The sequence below is a fragment of the Carcharodon carcharias genome, chromosome 31, assembly GCF_017639515.1.
Source record: "Carcharodon carcharias isolate sCarCar2 chromosome 31, sCarCar2.pri, whole genome shotgun sequence".
NCBI lineage: Eukaryota > Metazoa > Chordata > Chondrichthyes > Lamniformes > Lamnidae > Carcharodon > Carcharodon carcharias.
The window spans coordinates 21,894,744-21,907,743 of NC_054497.1; the positions used below are offsets into that span (position 1 = coordinate 21,894,744).

The 13,000-nt window shown below is 50.4% G+C and overlaps 1 protein-coding gene across 3 annotated transcripts in view; it reads right to left on the minus strand.

Annotated features, from left to right (window-relative positions):
- tcf20 (transcription factor 20) overlaps positions 1-12,344 on the minus strand; it is a 121,961-nt gene extending 109,617 nt beyond the window's left edge. Inside the window, exon 1 of one of the 3 annotated variants that reach the window (XR_005941747.1) lies at positions 11,511-11,812. The gene's annotated coding sequence lies outside the window, so the exon portion shown is untranslated. Of the gene's footprint in view, positions 1-11,510; positions 11,813-12,043 lie in introns of those variants that run through there. The other 2 variants (XM_041177844.1, XM_041177843.1) reach the window with 2 other exon arrangements.
- Positions 12,345-13,000: the final 656 nt, after the last annotated feature.

Genomic DNA, 13,000 nt, shown 5'->3' on the forward strand with positions numbered 1-13,000 from the left:
AGTCAGTGTACAGATATCTCCCTGAGAGAGAGGGACTGAGAGACACCAGTCAGTGTACAGATATCTCCCTGAGAGAGAGGGACTGAGAGACACCAGTCAGTGTACAGATATCTCCCTGAGAGAGAGGGACTGAGAGACACCAGTGTACAGATATCTCCCTGAGAGAGAAAGGGGACCGAGAGATGCCAGTCAGTGTACAGATATCTCCCTGAGAGAGAGGGACTGAGAGACACCAGTCAGTGTACAGATATCTCACTGAGAGAGAAAGGGGACCGAGAGATGCCAGTCAGTGTACAGATATCTCCCTGAGAGAGAGGGACTGAGAGACACCAGTCAGTGTACAGATATCTCCCTGAGAGAGAGAGGGAGAGAGAGAGAGAGACTGAGAGACGCCAGTCAGTGTACAGATATCTCCCTGAGAGAGAGGGACTGAGAGACACCAGTCAGTGTACAGATATCTCCCTGAGAGAGAGGGACTGACAGACGCCAGTCAGTGTACAGATATCTCCCTGAGAGAGAGGGACTGAGAGAAGCCAGTCAGTGTACAGATATCTCGCTGAGAGAGAGAGGGGACTGAGAGACGCCAGTCAGTGTACAGATATCTCCCTGAGAGAGAGAGAGAGAGAGAGAGACAGAGAGAGGGACTGAGAGACGCCAGTCAGTGTACACATATCTCACAGAGAGAGAGAGAAAGAGAGGGACTGAGAGATGCCAGTCAGCGTACAGATATCTCCGAGAGAGAGAGAGAGAGAGAGAGGGACTGAGAGACGCCAGTCAGTGTACAGATATCTCCCTGAGAGAGAGGGACTGAGAGACACCAGTCAGTGTACAGATATCTCCCTGAGAGAGAGGGACTGAGAGACACCAGTCAGTGTACAGATATCTCCCTGAGAGAGAGGGACTGAGAGACACCAGTCAGTGTACAGATATCTCCCTGAGAGAGAGGGACTGAGAGACACCAGTCAGTGTACAGATATCTCCCTGAGAGAGAGGGACTGAGAGACACCAGTCAGTGTACAGATATCTCCCTGAGAGAGAGAGAGAGAGTGAGAGAGGGACTGAGAGACACCAGTCAGTGTACAGATATCTCCCTGAGAGAGAGGGACTGAGAGACACCAGTCAGTGTACAGATATCTCACTGAGAGAGAGAGGGGACCGAGAGATGCCAGTCAGTGTACAGATATCTCCCTGAGAGAGAGGGACTGAGAGACACCAGTCAGTGTACAGATATCTCCCTGAGAGAGAGAGAGAGAGAGAGAGGGGACTGAGACACACCAGTCAGTGTGCAGATATCTCGCTGAGAGAGAGAGGGGACCGAGAGACACCAGTCAGTGTACAGGTATCTCCCTGAGAGAGAGGGACTGAGAGACACCAGTCAGTGTACAGATATCTCCCTGAGAGAGAGGGACTGAGAGACACCAGTCAGTGTACAGATATCTCCCTGAGAGAGAGGGACTGAGAGACACCAGTCAGTGTACAGATATCGCCCTGAGAGAGAGGGGACTGAGAGACACCAGTCAGTGTACAGATATCTCCCTGAGAGAGAGGGACTGAGAGACACCAGTCAGTGTACAGATATCTCCCTGAGAGAGAGGGACTGAGAGACACCAGTCAGTGTACAGATATCTCCCTGAGAGAGAGGGACTGAGAGACACCAGTCAGTGTACAGATATCTCCCTGAGAGAGAGGGACTGAGAGACACCAGTCAGTGTACAGATATCTCCCTGAGAGAGAGACTGAGAGACACCAGTCAGTGTACAGATATCTCCCTGAGAGAGAGGGACTGAGAGACACCAGTGAGTGTTCAGATATCTCCCTGAGAGAGAGGGACTGAGAGACACCAGTCAGTGTACAGATATCTCCCTGAGAGAGAGGGACTGAGAGACACCAGTCAGTGTACAGATATCTCCCTGAGAGAGAGGGACTGAGAGACACCAGTCAGTGTACAGATATCTCCCTGAGAGAGAGGGACTGAGAGACACCAGTCAGTGTACAGATATCTCCCTGAGAGAGAGGGACTGAGAGACACCAGTCAGTGTACAGATATCTCCCTGAGAGAGAGGGACTGAGAGACACCAGTCAGTGTACAGATATCTCCCTGAGAGAGAGGGACTGAGAGACACCAGTCAGTGTACAGATATCTCCCTGAGAGAGAGGGACTGAGAGACACCAGTCAGTGTACAGATATCTCCCTGAGAGAGAGGGACTGAGAGACACCAGTCAGTGTACAGATATCTCCCTGAGAGAGAGGGACTGAGAGACACCAGTCAGTGTACAGATATCTCCCTGAGAGAGAGGGACTGAGAGACACCAGTCAGTGTACAGATATCTCCCTGAGAGAGAGGGACTGAGAGACACCAGTCAGTGTACAGATATCTCCCTGAGAGAGAGGGACTGAGAGACACCAGTCAGTGTACAGATATCTCCCTGAGAGAGAGGGACTGAGAGACACCAGTCAGTGTACAGATATCTCCCTGAGAGAGGGGGGCGTCTGAGAGACACCAGTCAGTTTACAGATATCTCCCTGAGAGAGAGAAAGACTCAGACATCAGTGTACAGGTGTCTCCCTGAGAGAGGGGACTGAGAGACACCAGTCAGTGTACAGATATCTCCCTGAGAGAGAGAGAGAGAGAGGGACTGAGAGACACCAGTCAGTGTACAGATATCTCCCTGAGAGAGGGGGGGTCTGAGGGACACCAGTCAGTGTACAGATATCTCCCTGAGAGAGGGGGGGTCTGAGGGACACCAGTCAGTGTACAGATATCTCCCTGAGAGAGGGGGGGGTCTGAGAGACACCAGTTGAGTACAGATATCTCCCTGAGAGAGGGGGGGTCTGAGGGACACCAGTCAGTGTACAGATATCTCCCTGAGAGAGGGGGGGTCTGAGGGACACCAGTCAGTTTACAGATATCTCTTTGAGACACAAGGCAGGAAGATTTTTGGGAAGTTTGTGAAACTGCACAGGTGGAACAAGAGAGCTTGGGCTGTAGGGAACACTGGGAATTGGTTACTGAAGGCCTTCACCTGCCTGTAACTGTTATGGTGCAAGTAATTTGTAGGGAAAATGGGATAAGGCCCAGGCACTAATACATAGTGGCACTCAGGGTAATGTGTATCGCAGGCAAAGGCAGTGGTAGCATTCCAACCCCAGTAAAAGGTGCTGGATTTGAACCAGTCTCGGCAAGTACCAGAGCTCCAGCTCGGAATTTCAGTGGGATACTCGTGCCCAGTAGGCATGGTGTTCCCCCCCAAACACAATCATATGGATTGTAGGAGCCCATAAAGCCCTTGGCACTGTATATAACTAACTCCACACCTTTTCATCTGTTGGCATTGAGGTGGTGACTGCCATAAGAGGAGTGGCAGTGCATTATTCTGTGTGGAAATACTTTCACCACTTCAAGAACAAGAAGATGCAAATAAAAAAAGACTGCGGTGGACTGGCATCAACATCACAAGAGGCCACTCAGCCATTCGAGCCTATTCTGCCTTAGATCACGGCTGATCTCTATTTTAACTTAATTTACCCTCTAAGCTCCATATCCCTTTGATGCTCTCATCCAAGGGCAATCTGTTGGTCTCAACCCGAAACCTCCAAAGTAACGAGTAATTCCAGATAGCTGTTATTCCTTGAGAGGGTGCTTCCCGATTTCCCTCCTGATTTTATTCGAATATCAAGTCATTGAATGGTGAAAGCACAGATCGCAGGCCATCCAGCCCAAAGAGCTTGTGCTGGTTCTTTGCGAGACCAAATTAGCTCGTCCCACTCACTCGTCTTTTCTTCTGGGGTCCTGCAAATCTCTTTCCAGGTAACTGTCCGATTCTTTTTTGAAAGCCACGATTGAAGCTACCTCCACCACATTCTCGGGACGTGCATTCTACATCCTAACCACTTGTGGATTAAATTTTTTTTCCCCTTCTGTTGACAAAAGAACCAAAGATCTTACATCAGTGTCCTCTTTTCCTCGATCCTCCCACTAATGGAAACAGTTTCACTCTATATGCTCTGCCTAGATTCCTCATTCTCCTCTCAACCTTCCCTCCTCTAAGGAGAACAACCCCAGTGCTATGTGGTCCTGTTATCTTCCGGATCCCCGGTGTTGGTAATAGTCACACTCTAAGCTTGGAAAGGTCAGAACTCTAACTTGCCACACCGCCTTGTACAATAGAAGGACTGGTTTGAACTGGTTCTGTTACACATCAGATGAGTCGCTGGGGCAGCCATGAAATGTGGCCCCCTGGAACACTTACACAATTATTTCTTAGCTCTTTACAGACAACACAATATATAACACCCACCTTCTCCAATCTAGCCATGTAACTGAAGTTCCTCATCCTGGAACCATTCTAGTGAAACTTTCCTGCACCCTCTCTAATACTTTCACATCTTTCCAACAGTGCATTACCCAGAATTGTTCTGGACTCCCCCAGCAAAGGAAATTGCTTCTCTGTATCTATTACATCTTTAAAATTTTAAATACCTTAATCAGTTCAGCCCTGAATCTTCATAAACTCAAGGGACAACAAGCCAAGATTATACAATCTGTCTTCGTAATCTAACCTTTTGAGTTTTGGTATCAATCTGGTATATTTGTGCTGTATCCACCCCAAAACCAATATATCCTTCCTGAGCTCGGCGCCCAGAACTGACCCCAGTTACTCCAGAGGGGATCTGACCAAACCTCTGTGCAGCTGGGCAATAACTTTCACCCCTCTGTATTCCTGGAGATCAGCTTCCACAGGCCTATTCAAATGTTTTCAGAGACTTTTGGTGATATGCGCACCTGGTTTCCACCAGTTTCCAGTTTCACACCATTTACAAAAAGACCCTCTGATCTATTTTTCTTGGGTCCAAAAAGAATAATCTCACATTTTTACCCCCACACTATACTCAATTCTACAGTTTGGCCCACTCACTTTAATCTACTTCCCTTTGCAAGTTCCTCGTCCCAACTACACTTCTGATGGCGTCACCTGAAAACTTGGAAGTACAAGTCTATTCCTTTATCCAAGTCATTGATAAACATGGTGACAAGTTCATGCTCCAGAACAGATGGTGCATAGGAAATAGAGCAGGCCATTCAGCCCCTCGAGTCTGTCCCACCATTCAATGAGATCCTGGTTGATTTACATCTGAGCTCATGTGCCCATCATTGCTCTGTATTCCTTAATACCTTTGCTCCCAGAGAGTCAGTGCAGTTTCAGAAAAGTTCAAGGGATCTTTGACATGGCATTTGCAGTTAGATAGCTCCAGGAGAAATACCAAGATAGAACATGGACCTCCACACCACGTTCTTTGACCTGACCAAGGCCTTCGACACAGTCAGCCTCAGGGTCTTTGGAAGGTAATGGATAAATTCGGCTGCCCTGAGAAATTCATCAAGATGGCTCAACATGACGGTATACCGGCGCATGCCCAGGTAATGGTGAGTCTTCTGACCCATTCCCAGTCACTAATGGAGTTAAGCAGGGTTGCGTGCTAGTGCCAACCCTTCACGTTTTCCTCAGCTATGCTCTGTGGTGCCTTCCGCGATGGTGACCCTGGCGTCGAAATCAGATATCGCAGGGACAGGAAGCTGCTCAAATCGGAGATGGCTCAGGGTTAAAAACCCAGGTCTCCGAGGACGTACTGAGCTGGACATGCAATATAGCACAGACTTGTTCTCCAATGCATGCAACAACTTTGGCCTTTACAGTCAGCACGAGAAAAACTGAAGTAGTCCTTTATTCTTTTGTGGGATGTGATGTCACTGGCAAGGCCAGCATTTGTTGCCCATCCCTAATTGCCCTTTAACTGAGTGGGCCATTTCAGAGGGCAGTTCAGAGGCAATCACAGTGCTGTGGATCTGGAGTCACATGTAGGCCAGACCAGGTTAGGATGGCAGATTTCCCTCCTGAAGGGTGTTAGTGAACCAAATGGGATTTTTTACAACAATCATTGATAGTTGTCATGGTCACCATCACTGAGTCTGGCTTTACATCACAGGTTTATTAACTGAATTTAAATTCCACCAGCTGCCACGATGGGATTTGAACCCACATCCCCCGAACATTAGCCTGGGCTTCTGGATTACTAGTCCAGTGATGTTCACTGCGGAACCATAATGTACCAGCCTGCCCGATCTCAAGCCCAAGGTTTCAGTCCATGACCAGAACCTGTCAGCCGTGGATGAGTTCCCTTATCTCAGCAGCACGCTCTCTCGAGCTGTCTGTATCGACCACACGAGAGACACGTGCAAGAATTGCCAAAGCAAGTGTAGGCAGACTTCAAACGTCAGTCTGGGAACGAAGAGGAGTAAGTCTGCCTAGCAAACTGAGAGTCTATGAAGCAACAGTCCTGCCTACTCTGCTCTATGCATACGAGACTCGGACTGTGTACCAGCATCACGCCAAGAAGCTCAATCACTTTCAGTTGAGCTGCTTTTGGAAGCATTTGAAGATCAGAAGGCAGGATGAAATACCAGGCACTGAGGTGTTCACCTGAGCTGGCAGGCCAAGCATCCACACCTTACTGAGACAGTCACAACCGAGTTGGACTGGTCATGTACCCAGAATGCCTGACACTCGCTTACCAAAGTGAATCTTCTACGGAGAGCTTCAGTCTGGGATGTGCTCTCATGACGGTCAAAGGAAATGCTACAAAGGACACTCTGAAGCTTCGTTAGTTTCGACATTTGCGTTCTAAGGGAAGGAAGCTCACCCAAGATGCAACCAAATTAGAAATGGTGCCACCCCCTTCGAAAAGTGCAGATCAGAAGCAGAGGAAGCCCCGAGCCGTCAGCTCATCCAAAACTCAACTGCCTGCAGGAACCTGTCCTGATTACAGCAGACCCTTCAGGGTGCAGGTCAGCCTCAGCAGTCACCCTCATACCCACCCGAACCCTATTAAACGCCGCAGGTCGTCTTTGCCTCAAAGGTTCAACAAGAGCACCCTTGGTTAACAAAAATCTATCAACCTGCAGTTTAAAATTAAACACTGACCCAGCACCAACTGCTGCCTGCAGAAGAGAGTTTCAAACATCTACCAGCCTTTCCATTTCACTCCAGAAAGGCCTGACTCCAATTTTTTAAGCTCTGTCCCCAGTCCGAGATTTCCCAGCCTTCGAAATAGCTTCTCTCTATCTAGCCTGTCAGTTCCGTTCGATATCTTGAAAACTTTGATCGAATTACCTCCTAATCTTCCAAATTCCAGTGAATGTTTATGTAATCTCTCCTCCCTGGAGACACCATTCTGCCAATCATCCTTTCTCCCTAACCTCTGTCTCCTACATCTCAACCCATCTCCAACCCACGTGTTCTCATTCTGTTTAGTGGAACCCAATGCGATTTTGGAAGGCCATTTGGAGAACACCCATACAGGGACTTCAGTCCACAATGATCATGATCGCCTGTAGACAAGGCCATGTTGTTCTCACTCATCAGCTCAGCAATTCCCAGCTCAATGACACAAGGTCAGGATAGAATTGCACAGCACAGGAGGCGGCCATTTGCCACATTGTGCCTGTGAGAAAGAGCTGCCTACTAGGGCACAATCCCTTGTGCTCTCTCTCTATAGCCATTCAACAGCTACCTCCATTTTGAAAATTACTGTTGAATTGACGACCTTTCTGCCAATGCCTTCCAGATCATCATAACTTGCCATGTAACAATAAAGGCTCCTCATCCCCATCTCAGGTTATTTTACCAATTATTTATTGTTTTAGTCTTTCATGGGATGTAGGCGTCGCTGGCAAGTCCAGCATTTGTTGCCCACCCCTAATAGCCCTTGAACTGAGTGGCTTGTTAGGCCACCTCAGGGGGCAGTTAAGAGACAACCACATCGCTGTGGGTCTGGAGTCACATGTAGGCCAGACCAGGTAAGGACAGCAGATTTCCTTCTCTCTAAAGGACATTAGTGAGCCACATGGGTTTTTAACGACAATCGATAATGGCTTTGTGGTCACCCTTCCTGAAACCAGATTTTTAATTCCAGATTTATTCATCGAATTTAAAATGACACCCAGTTGCCATGGTGGGATTTGAACCTGTGTCCCCCCACCACCGCCCCCTAGCATTAGCCTGGGCCTCGGGATCACAAGTCCAGTGACATCGCCACAACGTCACCATCTCCCACTCTCTCCCTCTGTTAGCGGCCTCTTCAAGGCCTGACACTAGATCAGGCAAACATAGCCTTCACCATTCATGTCCTTTATAGGGAAGGAAATCTGACATTCTTACCCGGTCTGGGCCTACACGTGACTCCAGACCCACAGCCACGTGGTTGACTCTTAACTGCCCCCCTGCAGTGGCCTAGCAAGCTCTGGCTAGCCAGCTTCCCCAGTCACACTGTCTCTGATGAGGGATCCATTAACTTTCCCACAAGAGACATTAAACTGACAAGCCTGCGGTTATGGTTCCTCTGTCCCACCCTCCTTAAAGAACAAAGTCACATCTGCAAATTGCCAGACTAACAGCCCCAGTGCCAAACCGGGAGGGGGGTGCTTCTGAGAAAAAAAATCACAGCGAACGTTCCTGCAGTTTCTTCGGCTACTTCCACGACAGAGAAGCTGTGCGAAAAGTGTGGGGTGAACACACTTTGGGGTGTGGTCTCCACCCTTGGGGTGAACACACTTGGGGGTGTGAACACACTTGGGGGTGTGGTCTCCACCCTTGGGGTGAACACACTTGGGGGTGTGGTCTCCACCCTTGGGAGTGTGGCGTACGGTTCTGGCCGCCGTGTTGTAAAGGCAACTTCGAGGCGTTGGAAAGGGCGCACAAAGATTTACAAGGGACGATATCAGAATCACAAGGTTGTACCCGCGAGGGAAGGATGAACAAGCTGGGCCTCTGTCCAGAAGTGGGGGAGCCTGAGAAAGTGACCTGACAGGGTTTGTGCGAGTCCACACAGATCGTGCCCCTTCTCCCATCGGGGGAACTGCAAAGTTCCAGCCGGTCAAGACAAGGCCGCTACCGAGAAATCCAAAATGGAATTCAGAAGAAACTTCTTTATCCAGGGAGTAGTGAGAACGCGGAACGCATTACCACAGAGGGAGTGGTTGAAATAAACGGGTAAGCTAGATAAACAGATGAAGGAGAAGGGGTTAGAGAGTTTACACTGATCGAGTTAGAGGGGGGAGGACGGAAGCAGGTTAGAATGGAGCATTAGCACTGGGCTAAGCTGAACGCCCTGTTTCTGTGCTGTATAATCCGTGTAATTCTGATGTCCCAGAGAGGAAGCCACCAGGCCCTGGAGATTTACCTACAGCCCAAGTCCTATTATTTTACCCCTCAGCTGTCAAAGTCCTGGTTTAAAAGATGCACCACTAGCCTTATTTATCGGGACTCTCCCTGTGTTGATGGTTCCACATCTTCCTCAGCCACTTCATACATTTATTTAAAGCTTATATTCTACATTGCACGCAAGTCTTTTTCCATGTTTTTGCAACTCTTAATATTTCCTTGGTGACAAGTCTATTGAACAATGCCCTGTCTTGTGGCACGTAACATTCCATGCTCTCGGCTCAAACCCTCAAGTTGCCCTTCCAGTTCTACAACTGGTGCATTTGAGACTCTCAATGGTTTCACTCTCTCAAGTCACACGGTCACGGGCTCAAACTTCAGGCCAATACTCCCGTCGCGGTACTGAGGGAGTGCTGCACTGTCAGGGGTTCAGGTGAGGCACCTGTTTGCCCTCCCAGGCGGGATACTATAGATCTTGTGGTGCCACTCACAAAGAGCGGGGTGGGGGGGGGGGTAGTTCCCCCGGTACCCTGACCCATTTTAATCTCTCCACCAACATCAGTTTAAAAAAAAATTATCTGGTCATCACAATATCTATTTGTGGGATCTTGCTGTGCATAAATCAGCCGCCACGGTACTTACATCACCGCAACTTCAAAAATATATCCTCCAAAAGCATTTTTCAGTGAACGAACCGGGGGGGGGGGGGGAGGGTTTGGGAGAGAAGGAGGGGGTTTGGGGAAAGCAGGGTTTGTGGGAGGTAGATGTGGGTGGAGGGACGGGTTCTGGGAGCATGGGGGGGGGGGTGTAGGTTTCTTTGGGTGAGTGGGGTGAATGGGATGGTGAAGACTTTTTTCAGTGGGTGGGTGGGTGGAGGTTTTTGTGGGTGAGGGTTGGCTGTAGGTTTATAGGGGTGGGTGATGGTTTCTGGGGCTGGTTGGTTGGGTGGGAGTTGGTTTTAGGGGTAGGTGGGGGGGTGTGTGAAGGTTTTTTAGGGTGGGCGGGTGGATTTTGGGTGATAGTTTTTGCGGAGGGAGGGGGTGGGGGTTGGGTGATAGTTTTTGCGGGGGGGAGGGGGTGGGGGTTGGGTGATAGTTTTTGCGAGGGATGGGGTGGGTGTTGGGTGAAGATTTAGGTGGGTGAGTGAGTGGGGGTTGGGTGATAGTTTTGTGGGTGGGGGGTTGGGTGATAGTTTTGTGGGTGGGTGAGTGGGTGGGGGGGTTGGGTGATAGTTTTGTGGGTGGGTGAGTGGGTGGGGGGTTGGGTGATAGTTTTGTGGGTGGGTGAGTGGGTGGGGGGGGTTGGGTGATAGTTTTGTGGGTGGGGGGTTGGGTGATAGTTTTGTGGGTGGGTGAGTGGGTGGGGGGGTTGGGTGATAGTTTTGTGGGTGGGTGAGTGGGGAGTTGGGCGACAGTTTTTACGGGGGGGAGGGGGGGTGTACATATTCTGGGGGGGACTATTTGAAGAATCCCAGGGGTGTGTGTGTGTGTGTGAGAGAGAGAGAGAGAGAGAGGGGGGGGGGGAGAGAACCGGGATTGTTATGATTTGCAAACCAGTTGCTGTCCCCGTCCCAGAGAGAGAGAGAGAGAAAAATCTGAAAATCCTGGAATCGAACGGAACGAGGAAAATGGAAGAAATATAACCTGCAACAGGGGGGGGGGGGGGGGGGGGGGAGAGAATCCCAATTAAAACCCGTGGTGGAGGGTGGGAGGAATTGGGAATTCCGGTGTGATCCAGGAGCCACTCCAAACCCAACCCCCACCACCAGTGAGATTTATTTACACGGGGGGGGGGGGGGAGGGGGGTCGATAAATGGATTCAATCCCACATTGAGACGCTGGTGACCAAGGGGGAAAAGGGAAAGAATCCCTCCCCCCAAATCCTGGGCTCCCTGAATCCACCCCCCCCCCCCCCCCCGGGCCGCCGCCGCCGCTACACAGTAACCATTTTGTTGGCGACATTGTATCGCGGCGGCGGCCGCTTCGATTCATTGTATCTCAGGGAGGATCCCAGGGCCCCTCTCGCTACCCTGGGCTCCCGCAAAGAGACAGACTCTCAGCCCAAGGCTTGAGGAGCCTCTGCGGTGGCTTCATTGATGCAGAGGGAAGGAGGTGGAGAGGTGGGGGGGGGGGAGGTGGAGAGGTGGTGGGGGGAGGTGGAGGAGGGGGAAGAGAGGCTGCAGCTTCCCCCCCTCCTCCTCTTGTTCCCCCCTCCCCTGAAACTCACCAGCTTCACATGTCGCTACCGGAGTGAAACTAACATGAAACCGACATCCCGGGCAATTTACTTACTCGCAGTCCCGGTGCCTCCATCCCTCTCCTCGCCAACGATCCGTTCCTCCTTTTACTCTTGTTTTCTCTCTCTCTCTCTGCCCTTCTTTATTTTTCCTCTTTCTCCCTCCCCCTCTCTCTCTCTCTCTCTCTATTTTCCCCCCACCCAAAGCTACAATCTTTCCAGAGTCACGTGATGGCCATGGATTGGGTTTTTTCTCACTCACTCACTCTCTCACTCTCTCTCTGTACACACTCTCTCTCTCTCTCTCAGACCCATCTGGCTGAACTCGGATTCCCAGCTCGCAATCGAATCCACTTCTCTGAGTTCCTGACGTGTTCAGTCCAAGGGGGGAAGCCACCAGCGGCTTTCGGAGAGTGTGTGCTCTCCTGTCACCTTGCAAACACTGACCACCACCACCTCCCCCCCCCCCCCCCCCCCCCCCCAACTCCCTTAAATATCACAGGGCAGTCACAAACACAGAATGGAGGCCGTTCGGCCCGTCCGGCCTATGCCAGCTACCCCCCCCCCCCTTCCCTCAACAGCAACTCACCTGAGGCTGCGAAATGTCTGTCAGCATCGTTCCAGCACCTCTGGCCACCACTTCTGCTCAACTTTTCTCTCTCTCTCTCTCTGCATAAATCCTTGCATTTGTAATGAGCTGTGAACATGCCTCCTGAAAGGCTCCAACAAGGCCTACTTCTTCTCTGCCTGTGGAAGACCAGCTGACCTCGGCGTCTGGTGCGATTCCCCTGGGCCTTTAAGTGGCCACATTTTGAGTAAAAGTTGTGTGTGTGTGAACCCCCAGCTTATATTCCCTCCTTTGAAAGGTTGCAGAATCAAGTCAGGGTCACCAACCCTCATGAAAGACTTGGACTGGGGGTTGGGCAGGAGCAGTGGTGACCCTAAAACGCCAGGGGGCGGTAATGTTGGCCATAGCTACCCCCCCCCCCCCCCCAGTGGCTGGCGACCACACTGAGCAAGGCTCAAGAGACAAAGGCAAGGGTGAGTCCCAGACTCTAGATCCCACAGGCTGGCCCTAGAAATTTAAAAAAAAGGATCTTAAAGAGTATCCCAGGCAAGACAGGGGGCAAACAGTCCCTTAAAATACAGGACAGGGGCCACCCTTACTAAAATCGAGGCGTTTTAACCAGTAGAAGGAGGATAGATAGCGAGAAACCTGGGGGGGGTAGTTCAGAACAATGGGGTATATTTTAAAATGGGGGCTAAGTTTTTCAGTGGGGGTGTCAAGAAACAATGGAAATCTGGAACTTTCACCACCACCCCCCCGCCAAAAAAAAACAGCTGGGGGGTGGAGGAAGGGGTTGGCTGCAGGGTGGGGTCTATGGAGTGTTCAAGACTGAGATTGGTGGATTTAGAATAAAAACCCAAAAGGCTGGAAACTCTCAGCTGGTCAGGCAGCCTCTGTGGCGAGAGGAACAGGATTAATGTTTCCGGTCCAATTCCCAAGGAGAGTCATAGGGACCTGAAGCTTCAACTCCCGTTCTCT